At 48.9% G+C, this 12,336-nt stretch overlaps 1 pseudogene; it reads left to right on the top strand.

The window, feature by feature from the left end:
* The first annotated feature begins 282 nt into the window (after positions 1-282).
* On the top strand, positions 283-11,906 carry LOC138428392 (putative tripartite motif-containing protein 64B; annotated as a pseudogene).
* The last annotated feature ends 430 nt before the right edge of the window (positions 11,907-12,336 follow it).

Genomic DNA, 12,336 nt, shown 5'->3' on the forward strand with positions numbered 1-12,336 from the left:
GTAATAGATGGCAGTCTTCCTGAGAAGAAAGAGTTAAGCAGGTTGAAGCCTGTGTGTCTGAGGGGAACGTGTTCGGCAGGGGTAAGGGCCTTCAGCCCGGCTTAGCGAGCTGGACCAAAGGTGACGATGACTAAGGGCTAAGGTTGTGGCCTCCCTCCCTCCCTCCCAATCGATCCTTTAATGTGACTTATCAGAAAGAGAAAGAAACTTGTTTACTTTAAACCCCTGGATCCCATAAAGGGAGTGGGGAAAGGCTTAAAACCCACAGACGCTCAGGGCTGGCGCCCACAGCTGCCCCCACACAGCCCGCAGAAGGCACATCCCACTGGCAGAGAAGGGGCCCGGGGCAGAGAGACGTCCCCGCGGACTGGAAGGTAAGTGCCTCCCACACACTTGCCAGCACCCTCCAGCGCCTCTAGGCTGTCCCTTTGCGGGGGAGCGCTGACTTTGAGAAGTGGGGGTGAGGTGCGACCCAGGTGTTTAGAAAGACCCCCTGAGCACTGTGTCCTGTTACACACAGCACATTTTAATTCATCTGCCATGATTGTTCTGTGTCTTCACAAAGCCTAAGAAAACCAGAGACTTTCCTAAAGATGCTTCTCCCACCCAGTGGAGGGAAAGGAGAAGATACTTCCCAGGTGGCTCTAGTGGTAAAGAGCCCGCCTGTCACTGCAGGAGACGTGAGAGACGCGGGTCGGACCCCAGGGGTGGGAAGATTCCCTGGAGGGGGCCGAGGCATCCCACTCCAGGATTCCTGCCTGGAGAATCCCATGGACAGAGGAGCCTGGCAGGCTACTGTTTATGGGGTCACGAAGAGTTGGACACGACTGAAGCAACTCTGCACACGTGGAGGGGTCGTGGACTTTTATTTCTGGCCTTGGAGGGGCTATACATGAAGCCACTTTCTATTTTATGATGGTCTGATCCAGCAGTAACGTAGAGGCCTTTGAACGATGTTCTACCAGTGGGATACTAGCATTAGGACGTTTATTTGACCAGAAACCCTCCCCTTTCCCTTCTTTCAGAGCAAGCATGACCGCAAGGCTCCCCATATTTTGTTCTTCTAAAACTCCAACGTTGGAATTCTTCCTCTGTCCAACTAGGATTGTTCCCTGGACAGCACTGGGATTAGCTGGGCACCTGCATAGAAATGACACTGATTCCTAGGAATCCCCAGACCTCAGCAGTTCTCTTTAAAAAGAGTCTACTGAGGGACTTCCCCGGTGGCCCAGCGGCCAAGACTCCGAGCTCCCAGTACAGGGGACTAGGGATCGATCCCTGGTCAGGGAACTAGATCCCACATGCTGCCCCTGAGACCCGGTGCAGCCAAAAAATGTTTAAAAAAAAAAAAAACAAAACAGTCTACCGAGACCCCCAACTTGGTTGAGAATTTGCCCAGTGATTTTCTCTTCACCTCTGGTGATAGCAGGCATAATAGATACATGCATAAGCTTTCCAGATTCCCCTGATTTCAGGCAGGAGAGGGCAGGAGGAGAAGGGTGACAGACGACCAGATGCTTGGAGGGCATCACCAACCCAGTGAATGTGAGTTTCAGCAAACCCTGGGAGACGGTGAAGGACAGGGAAGCCTGGCGTGCTGCAGTCCACGGGGTCGCAAAGAGTCGGACATGACTGAACAACTGAACAAAAGGTAGATTTCAGCAAAAAAAGAAATCCTTCCTTGCCCTCTATTGAAAAGAACGTTCTATTTTTAAATTTCCATGTGCTTTCAGAATGACAAGACTCAGGCATATGTTATTGACTTCTTTTGTCTTCTAGACTATAATAGCCTACAAGACTCAGATTGATGTGTTTAGTACATCTATTTGAAATGACAGGCAATGTGAATGTGGGATTTTAAAAAGCGAATCTCCGTGTCTCACTTGCTTTTTAAGGATCTCTTTTAGGTGCTGAAGGGGTAGGTTTGCGACAAACAGGCACAGCGTGGTCCCCAAAGCACTGTTTTCTCAGCCCTCTGGAGTTGGCCCTGGAAGGTTCTCAGACCCTAGGAAATGACCTGCGAAAGCAGGCCAGGTTGCTCATGCCCCGACCTGACCCAAGGAAGCACAGAGAGCTTTATGATATTCTGGGTACTTGCAAATCCAAGACATCTTTCAGGGAGCTGGGATGCACTCAGAATACTTACAGACTGGTGAATTCACCAGAGGATCAAGCTTTGTGAAGGCCGCCTTCTCAACAAACTCCTCCCCTTCCTGCCTGTTCCCCGCTTAGGAAAAGAAACCCTCGACTTTAAAAGAGGAGCAAAATCCAGTCTCTCCCGATTTTCATATCCGCGAGCTCAATAGGAAAACGGCAATCTGCATTGACCACACCAACGAGAAACATCTAGAGATTCTGTCCAGGTTGGGAAGGCCAGGGAGGGGAGCCAAAGACACGGCTCAGAAATTTCATTTTAATGAACAGCCGTTTAGGAATGCCTGGGATTCAGCTTCTCTCAGGAAATCTCAGGAAGTAAGGCTCAAGGAGAGATGGTGGGAGATTTAGAGAGCTGAGATCAGAGGAGAGAAATTTAACAAGATCCCCCAAGGCCTTTACTAGCTGTGAAAAAACTGCTGGCATGCGGATGCATCACCCTGAATTAATTTCCAACCCCTTTGCCTTTAAGGATTCTTTTTCACAGGAAATAGCAGGTGTAATGATTTCCCAACCAGTTTATAAACTACTTCCAGTTTTTCATTAACTGGTGCTATTTAAGTTCAGGGGTTAAATTTGAAAATATGAAAGTTTTTTTTAAACCTGCAGAATGAGAAGTGACTACGTAAATTTTAAAAACTATATCAAAGTAGATCCTGGCATTAACCACTTGCAATTTTTTTTTTATCGGTGACATATGATTGGATGGCATTTGAAAAAAAATGAGAACATTCGACTTGCCCATTTAAACTACTTTGCAGGTGGACAGAATTCAACCACTCCTGCCAAAGCATTTAAAACTGTTCACAAGGCCAAGAACATAATAGGCACTCAATAAAGGTGTTTGATTGATGCCATAATACCTAAAACAGTTATACTGTATAATAAAGCGTTTTGCTAATAATTGCTAGGAAACTAGCCTGCAGCTCCATCTCTCAGCGAAGTGCTAACTTCTCATGCTTGTTGGCAAGCAGAGTAGGAAGAGGGTGAATTCTAACCTCCCGATTTTCAGGGGAATGTTTTGCAATAAGGAATTTTTATTAGGGAATCCACGCTCCCCCCCAAAAACGGTTCTTAAAGATGTTTACATTCTAATTATTTTTCTCATTACAAAAGCATTACATTCATTGTAGAATTAATAAATGCAGAGACCCAAAAGGAGAAACAAAACCGCACTGTAATTCCACCACTCTGGCATAGCCAGGGTTAATAGTTGATATGTTTGCCCCAGGCATATATACCAGTTTTCACAAAAAGGGCATTTGAAATGGTTTTACAAACTACTTCTTCACTGAATCTCTTTCCAAGTCAACAACCATTTTTCTATAACATCACCTTAAATGACTAGTATGTATTGTAAATATGTCATACTTCTCTTATAATTGGACAGTTGTTGCAGTTTTTGTTATAAACAGTGCTCCTGTGGACAACCTGATAGGTAAACCTTTCTACAAATGGGTAAAAAAGAAAATCTTTTCTACAAATTTGAGGACTTTTTCCTGGCCACGAATTTCCTGGACTGAAGAAATCGAGGTTTATTTAGAGGAGGTAACACCATTAACACATTCACTGCCTCCTCTCTTTTCCCTGTTTACGCTTCTACCTTCTGTCTTTCGCAGGTTCACACAGGGCTCACCTGGAGATGGGGAGTGAGGTCAGACATTGCTGGGAGGCTCTGAGAAGTGAAATGACCTCAGGAGTCTATCTGGGAGAAAACCCTCCAAGCGTGTCCTACCAGGACCTTTTTCACTAGTGAATGATTCTTTCCAACCAAGCTAAGATTTCTGCAGCCTCTCAGCATGATTGGTACATCCCTGGAGTGACCAGGAAGAGGGGTTTCTGTTCTATGTCCTTCAGGCAAAGACAAAGCGGATGAACCTGGCTTAATAATCAGGAGAGGGGAAAAACCAGAGATGGTTAATCACATGAGCAGCTGCAGCCAGCATGCCAGGGCTTTGCGGTAGCAATCGGGGTCAGCTGGAACTCTAGAGCCGGGCTGCAGTGGGAATCCTGGGAACAGTGCCCAGGGGAAGAATTCCCCCTGAAGAGAGCAGACCTCACATGGGCTGGGTGGGACTCTGCTAATGCTCAGCACCCTGTAAAGGTGATCCGGGGTCTCAGACAGGAACCAAGGGAGGTCAGTCCTTAACAGAAAGATGAGCACATGAACACAGTTAAAAAAAAAAAAGAGAGAGAGAAAAAAAAAAAGCGCTGATGTTGTACACCTAAAATGAATATGTTTTACATTTCGATAAAACTAGAAAGGAAAAAAAGAGGCAGGGATCAACATTCTGACCCCATGGGAGCTGAGTGACTTTCGTGGTATGCTCACAACCACACAGCCCAGGCTGAAGAGGGCTGTTGCAAGGCCTGCCTGTGAATAAGGGCCATTTTTACTGAAAAAAAAAAAATGCAGAAGGGTTCATTTTCCAGTTATTACAAATGGGTTGATTTTATGCCCAAAGCGAGGCTCTGGTTAAAAACTCAGTTATCCTGGGGGAAAGAGTAAGCTGGCCTCCACCCTTTTCCATTTCCAGCATTTGGGGGAAAGAAAGGATTAGATAAAATGCTTCCTTTCCTCTCACGTGCCATTGTGGGCAGGAGCGCATATTTCAGGCAGAAACCGTTTTCAACAGGAAATCAAGTAAACCAGGAGGGATTTATTCACAGGAGGCCCCCTTTGGCTAGAAAAGGAGAGTTATTAACAACAATGGAATAGTTCTCTTTCCACGTTCCTCCTCTCCCCCCACCACCATCTCCCACTCGCTACTGTGACGGGAAACCACTGCGGTGAGTGAGAGCCGACATCCGAGCCCCTGTGAATGCCTCTGTATCCAACAGCCACACTGAGAGTGGATCACAGCTTGTCTAAACGCTAGGTCTGTTCTCAGACTGCAAGGTTGCCCCCAGTTACTGATGGACTCGGGTAGATGGTGAGGAAGAGAGGCAGGGGGGAGCCAGGACTCCAGTCGCATTATTACCATTGATGATGTTGCCCTCCACTAAGTACTTGTTTTCTAAAATCAGGTCCCACTAGGGATTCTTCCTCTCTCTTCGCCCTTTCAGAAAATTGATGCAAACAGATTTCCCATCCATTTCCGCAGGAAGTCTTCCTTCCCGGTGCGGGTGGTCGCAGATCACAGGCAACAGATCCCTTTATTAGCGTGTCTGTTCCACAAGTCCAACTTCTTTATTTCTCTCCAATGCTCAAGATGTTCCCGACCTGTTATCCCTCTTTTTTGCTTTGTTCAGGTCTCTCCATGAAACCGACAAGATTCTCTGATGATGCTCAGAGACTCTGGTGGAAGACGGAGGTGAAATCAACACTTCCACGGCTACCCATTTCCCTTAGCAGAGCTGTGGAGTGTGACAATGGTGTTTGTGTCCAAACTATCAAACGCCATTATCACACTAAATAGCTACTGTTAGGCAATCCTTCCTGCTCCCTGAAGGTACTGACATCTGCTTGGTGTGGGCAGGAAAATTCATCTCAGAGCAGCGCTCCCAGTCCTGTGTCCTTGCTGAGGAAATTCTGGTCCTTTGTGCTCATAACCAATATGTCTTGTGAATGTTGCCTCTTTTCATGCTGTTGTTTTAAATAATTTAATTGATTTTGAGTCTTTGTGTTTTCCCAAGTCAATAAAACAATTGCAGCGTCCCCCAGAGCACCAGGTTAGTCTCGTGGTAATTGTTCAACCCATGCTTACTGAGCTGAAAGGGAGAGGAAAATGGTAGATGCAGAAAACTAAAATTGGTTTAAATCTAGGGTTTGTAAACCACATGCTTATAGGTATGAGGAATGAAGGTATGAGGATCTTCTACTTGTCTTCAGGAAGACAGCTTTCCAATAAACTTGTACATGGCTTAAATGAGCTTTCAGAAATTCTAGAACATGTTTGATTCCTACTGACTTTGCTCAGTCACCAGGCTGACGACTGAATTTGTATGCTAGGTCCTTCTTCCTTATGTTTCAATGAGTTTCCATCAGGAAATTACATAAACTACGTATGGGCTGTCATAGCTAATCTGAGCATTTTAAACCCGGTGTCGCACCTGGGACACTTGGCCAACCGGGTGGCCTGGTCTGAAACATGTTCTTTCTGTGAGAAGCATTTAAAGCAAAAAGTAGGCTCTGTATATGCCGGGCTAAAACTTCTCTCCTGTGACTTGGCTAAATGAACACATATATGTTTAATCAGGGGCTTCCCTAGTGACTCAGTGGTAAAGAATCTGCCTGCAATATAGATGAGGGTTTGATCCCTGAGTCGGGAAGAACCCCTGGAGAAGGAAATGGCAACCCACTCCAGTGCCAGGCCCTGGGAAATCCTACAAACAGAAGAGGCTGGTGAGCTAGAGTCCACGGGGTCGCAAGAGTCAGATTCAACTTAGCAACGAAGCCACCCCCAGGTTTAGCCAAGTTGAAAGGGGCTGGAGTGACCATCAGAAGCCAGTTCTGATTTAGTTATTTATTTACCCCTCATTCATCAAGTAAACGTATTGAGAGGCTACCGGGGGCCAGGCACTGCCCTAGGTACTGGGGAGGCTTTTAAATTAATGGGCTCACGATCTGTCTGAGACTATTCTAATTGTTTCAGTTACGTTTTGGGAGGGAATCAAATGAACAAAACTTTGCCAAAGAGTTCCAGGTTCCTTGCTGGAAAGGACCACATAAGTCCAGTACACATGCCTATGTACACAGCACAGGTCCCGAGGGACTTCCATCCGGAGAAGAGGAGGGTCCCTTCCTGTCTGACCCCCAGCTCCTTCCCCTCCCATTTCCTCCCTCCTGACATTGTCCACACTCAAGAGGGGAGCCAGACCCCCCTGAAATGATTCACACACTGATACCTTTTTTGTGTGTTTTTCTGGAGAGTAGACAGAGAGCACGACTTTACAGGAGTCAGCCCGTGCACAGTATTTCACTTGACCAGACAACGCAGAACAAAGCTGCCAGGATTGGAATCCACAGAGACTCGGTATCCACTGGGACCGGGCGTGGTTCTGCAATGGTCTGGTCACACGAGTACAGCTCACGTGGGTCTCCTGAATCTAAGATTCTGTCTCTTAGCTATTATCCTTCCTTGACCTGGTGGTTATTCCACACAGCCACATGCTTCACCACTGAGGCTGCGTGGAAGCTGGGTTAACATCCTGGTATTGGGTCAGTATTCTCAGCCCCTGTCTGCTTTCTTGGGGATCTGTGGGAAGCCCCTAGATAGGGGAGGGGTAAGTCATAGGACGATCTTTCCCTGTGAGGTCTCCAGATGCAGAGAAAGCCAAATATCACGAAACCCTGAAACCGGGAAGTCAAAGATAAGGGTAGAGAAGGAACATCTAAGCAGTAGTTTGGGATCAGGAAGCAGGTGGCCAAACTATTCAGACAAAGACCAGCAAACAGGGACCCAGCCAACCACGAGGCACTGCCAGCCCCAGAGTGCGCTCACAGGCTCAGCAACAATTCAGGCTGGCCTCATGCGTTCCTCCTCACTCACACTCACCCTGAGGTTTTGCTTGTGGGTGCATGCTAGGTCACTTCAGTTGTATCTGACTCTTGGCAACCCTATGGACTGTAGCCCACCAGGCTCCTCTGTCCATGGGATCCTCCAGGCGAGAAGACTGGAGTGGGTTGTCATTTCCTCCTCCAGGGGATCTTCCCCATCTAGGGATGGAATCCGTGTCTCTCATGCGTGTTGGCAGGTGGGTTCTATACCACTAGAGCCACCTGGGAAGTTCGAGATTATGCCCAGATGGAATTAAACAGGGAGCCCCAAAAAAGGACAACCTGCGTCCTTTCCGCCAGGTTGTCGCACATAACAGCTCACTGCAATTCCTGCCTGAGTTTGTGCCGCATTCAGGGCTGGCGACCCGTTCTCCCTGCAGGTCCGTGAGGAGCACACGCAGTGAGGCCACTTCTCCTCCAGCCTGACACCCACATCTCTAATCACAGCCTCCTTCGCCAGCCCAGCTCGCATCTCTCCAGCTCCCACTGGGATGATTACTGCTAGTTATCTGCAAAAAGCATCCCAGGGACACTTACTGACTCTGAATGTCATTTGCAAGATGAAAGGGTTCACTTGGAAGTGCTGTTAAAATCCCACGTGGGCAGACAGCCCAGGCAGCCACGTTAAGACGTCTTCTTCCCCCAGGAGATAGGCCTGTACTTTGCGAGGCGAATCCTTTCACCTTAGAACAGTGTGTACCTGGAACGTGCCTGTTGCCACTGAGGGCCTGCCCAGTGTTCCATCCAGCCCCAAGGAGGGCCTGTGAGGTGGCATAAGAGTTACCATATATAGATAGCTATTCTACTCTTGTTTTTTCAATGCTTCTTAAATCTTTGTTTTCTGCTTGGTTGCTTCCTTGAATCAGAAGACAGTATATTTTAGAACTAGAAACCCATTTCCTCTTTGTTTCCATGAGTAAATGGAAGCCCAGAAGGTTAAGGGATATGCTCAGGCCATCATCCCATCTGTCTGTGGCCGAGGTGGATGCTGGCCTGGCCGCTTCATCCCCGTGGTGGTCTGTTGAGTATCACCCGCCAAGAGTGGGCATGAATGGGAGTCAAGCGGCGCTTGCTGATGGAGTCGCGAGACGCCACGTCAAGTCCCCCACTCTTGTGTTCATCTGAGAACTTTCTTCCTCAGGCTTCAAGGAGACCCCCCTCCCAGGTTTGGTATTCTAGACTTCAGAGGACAGTCTGATGACACGCTTTCTCTGCATCCTTCCCATTCCCTGGACAGACAAGGCCTGTGCGGTGACTGTGTGTCTGGTATTGTCCTGGGCTCTGGGGACACAGGGAAAAAGGCCCCATCCCTTTCCCTAGCTGCTCTCCATCCAGGAGTTGTCGGGTAGTCACCCAAATGAAGGCACAGAGGCCTTGGGGCACCAGATACCGTCACGGAGCCCCAGACAGGGCACCACAGACTTTAGTTATGCCCTCCATGTCTTTTCAGATGGAAAACCCCTGAATGTTTGCGGTTTTATATATATATTTTAGTTACTGTTGGGAGAATAATCACTCATGTATTTTGATGAGGCTGCTTGACAACAGGTTGTAGGTCCAGGGCGATTTGTTGGGTTGGGTGGCAGGGCTGCGAGGGAAAGGTCTGGCTCTCCTTACTCCACGCGCCAGCTTCAGGGGCAGCTCGGGATCTGCTGCAGGGCCCGAGGAGGAGTTGGGGGCTGGATTCCAGCGCTCTTCAGTTACATGCATGAAGAACAGTTGTCACAGGAGCTCGGTGAGCTGTGAGTTGGTTCTTTCACGATGCAGCCTGGGTGCCTGTCACAGCACCCCTGCCTCTTTCCCTGTCGTGAAGAGCCAGCCCGAGGCCAGCAGTCAGACGCCCATCTGCCCGTCCATTCCCCCTCCTTTGGCAGGGGCTCAAGGAAGCCACTGGGGGCAAAGCCATGGTGGGCGCCCCTAGGGCCTGTGGGGAGGAAGACTGGTGGGGGCATCCACTGTCTTCCCTTGAATATTCAACTTCCTTCTGGCTTTCTGAAGGAAAAGGAGGTTGCAAACTGCACAGAAGCTCACCAGTGTGGATGGCTACTGAAATTCATTCCCAAGGGTCCGCTCATAAGATAGCCTAATTTAGAAAGCAGGTCACTATGAGTTCTGGGAAAGAAAAAAAAGGTTTGTGACGCATGTATCATATACTTAGAATATTTAAACACTCTGCGTGGGATTCCAAGATGAAGACACTCATTCAGCCAGCATCAACCGTGTGTTCCTACTACACGTCAGGCGCCAAGCCGGTCACTGAGGCAGAGGCGAGGTAGTCTCCCAGGGTATGGAGTGTAGACTAGGCGGTCTAGTGAGAATGCAGCCAAATGAGGGCAGAGCTGAACTGCAGACTGAAGGAAAGAGAAGGGATACGGGGCGGGGCGGGGAGGAAGAGGGACGAATCGCCATCCGTGGTGTGAGAGAAAGGCATGGATAAGGGTAAACAGCACTCAGGGGCTTCAGGCAGCCACCTGATTAAAGAGAATTTCAGTCGTGACCTTGACGAGTGAAGTGTAGAAGTTTTCAGCTTGACAGAGGTTGGGTTACCTTTTGTCTCCAAAGCGTTTCCCGGCAGTTCCCCAGAAAGCAGTGGAACTAGGAACCTGGGATTTATCTGGGGGGGCGTTCCCCTCTCAAAAGTACAGCCAAACAGCCTCAGAAAAAAGGCCACCTTTTAAGTGAAAGGAACACGTTTTACTATTTGGCAGGGGCGTGTGTGTCTGTGTGCACACCCATGCGTGCTTGTATATGTGTATTTATAGTGCACGTGTATGTGAAGAATTTTAAATTTTGCGGGAGCTAGGCAAAATTCCTTTAAAATCGCATTCAACTGGGGCTTTTCCTTCCTTTCTAGAATGCCAGTGCGAAGACCTCCGACTAAAGAGCTCAGGGGAGCGTCTCGCGTTCCCAGCTCTCTGAGCCCCGGACCGCTCTCTTCTTGCAATACTGCCCCCTACAGGCAGCACTTGTCCCTGCCCATCACAACCGCTGAGGTTGGCAAGGATTTCATTACCAGAGTATTCCAAATTAATTCATTAGGAGCTGCCTCAGAAGGGAGTCACCTGCTCCATCCGCATAACTATTTCCTGGACCCCGTCTCCATAAGCTGTGGGCACAACTTCTGCCGTCCCTGTCTGAGCCTTTGCTGGCAGGCCAGAGCTGACCACGACCTCAGCTCTGAGGAGCAGGTCTGTGTAACATACTAGGAAGCCAAAGGCCTCTTCTGTGAGGCTGACCAGACCCTGCTCTGAACGCCCCGAGCACGCAGCTCACAGCCACAGGCCGATACACAGGGCTGCCGAGGAATCCCGGGAGAAACTTCTGGAGAGAATGGGCTCTTTACAGAAAATGAGAGAAGAAATGCAAATTCTGAACCAGGAAGCTGGAAAAATTCAGTCATTTAAGGAATATGTAGCCTTAAGGAAGCTCAGGATTACAGCTTGATACCAGAGGATATACATTTTGCTCCAGGAGGAGCAGCAGCTGCCTCTGGAGGCCCTGAAGAAAGAAGCTAAGGACATTTGTCTGTAACTCAAGGGGAGTGTGTTCAGGACGACTCAGAGAGAGAGGCTGAAAGAAATGTACAGAGAGCTAATGGGATGTGCCGCAAGCTGGACACGGAGCTGCTCCAGGGCTTGGAAAATGCTCTGGAAACTGACGTGGCACAGACGCAGAAGCCGCAGCCCGTGAACCCAGAGCGCCCTTCCTGGCCTGTCTCTGCATTCCTGCACGTGCCGAACACCTTCAGTGTTCTGAGTCGGACAGCGACCGTTCACCACGCGATCCTCGATGATGCAAGTGTGATGTCTGAGGATGACCACCCCGCGTGTCCAGACAGTCCCAGGGGCGGGGGGCGGCGTGTGCCATGTCCTGGGGGGGCTTGGGCCTTCACCTCCGTAAGGCATTACTGGGAGCTGGGCGTGGCACAGTCCTCAGCTGGGTTCTGTGGGTCTGTAAAAGCATCTTGACAAGTGATACCAGCATCAGTATTGGTGCTGAAGAAGCATTTTTTCTATATTCTACAAAGGTATGTTCTGTCCACCACCTCCCCACCCTTAGTTTAGTTTGTGAAAAGGCCTCCGGGTAGGATTCGAGTGTTTCTGGATTATGACAATGGAGCTGTGACCGTCTCTGATGTTTCTGGAAGTTCCCTTCCTTCCACCTTCTCCTCCCCTCTGATACCATTCCTCTGCCTTAATCTCCATGAATTGTCCATTTCTCAGACCATTTATTGAAGCTTCTTCTCTGGGGATATTGCTGCCTATCACTTCATGTGAGACCACAGGATACCTGACTGTGTCCAAGCACATTGTTATTTAATGTGACAAAGTGATTGCATAGGAGAAGGCAGTGGTGACCCACTCCAGTGCTCTTGCCTGGAAAATCTCATGGACGGAGGAGCCTGGTGGGCTGCAGTCCATGGGGTCGCTAGGAGTCGGACACCACCAAGGGACTTCACTTTCTTGCATGGAGAATCCCAGGGACAGGGGAGCCTGCTGGGCTGCCATCTATGGGGTCGTACAGAGTCGGACACAACTGAAGCGACTTAGCAGCAGCAGCTGACAGCAGAATCTAGCTTTAATTTTGATAAAATGAGTTTTCAAAGGCTTGCGGCAGAGAGGGAGAGGAGTGGAAGAGCTTGTTCGATTGAGTGTCTGCTGACCCATTAAACATGCCAGATG

The sequence above is a fragment of the Ovis canadensis genome, chromosome 23 (assembly GCF_042477335.2).
Source record: "Ovis canadensis isolate MfBH-ARS-UI-01 breed Bighorn chromosome 23, ARS-UI_OviCan_v2, whole genome shotgun sequence".
Taxonomy (NCBI): domain Eukaryota; kingdom Metazoa; phylum Chordata; class Mammalia; order Artiodactyla; family Bovidae; genus Ovis; species Ovis canadensis.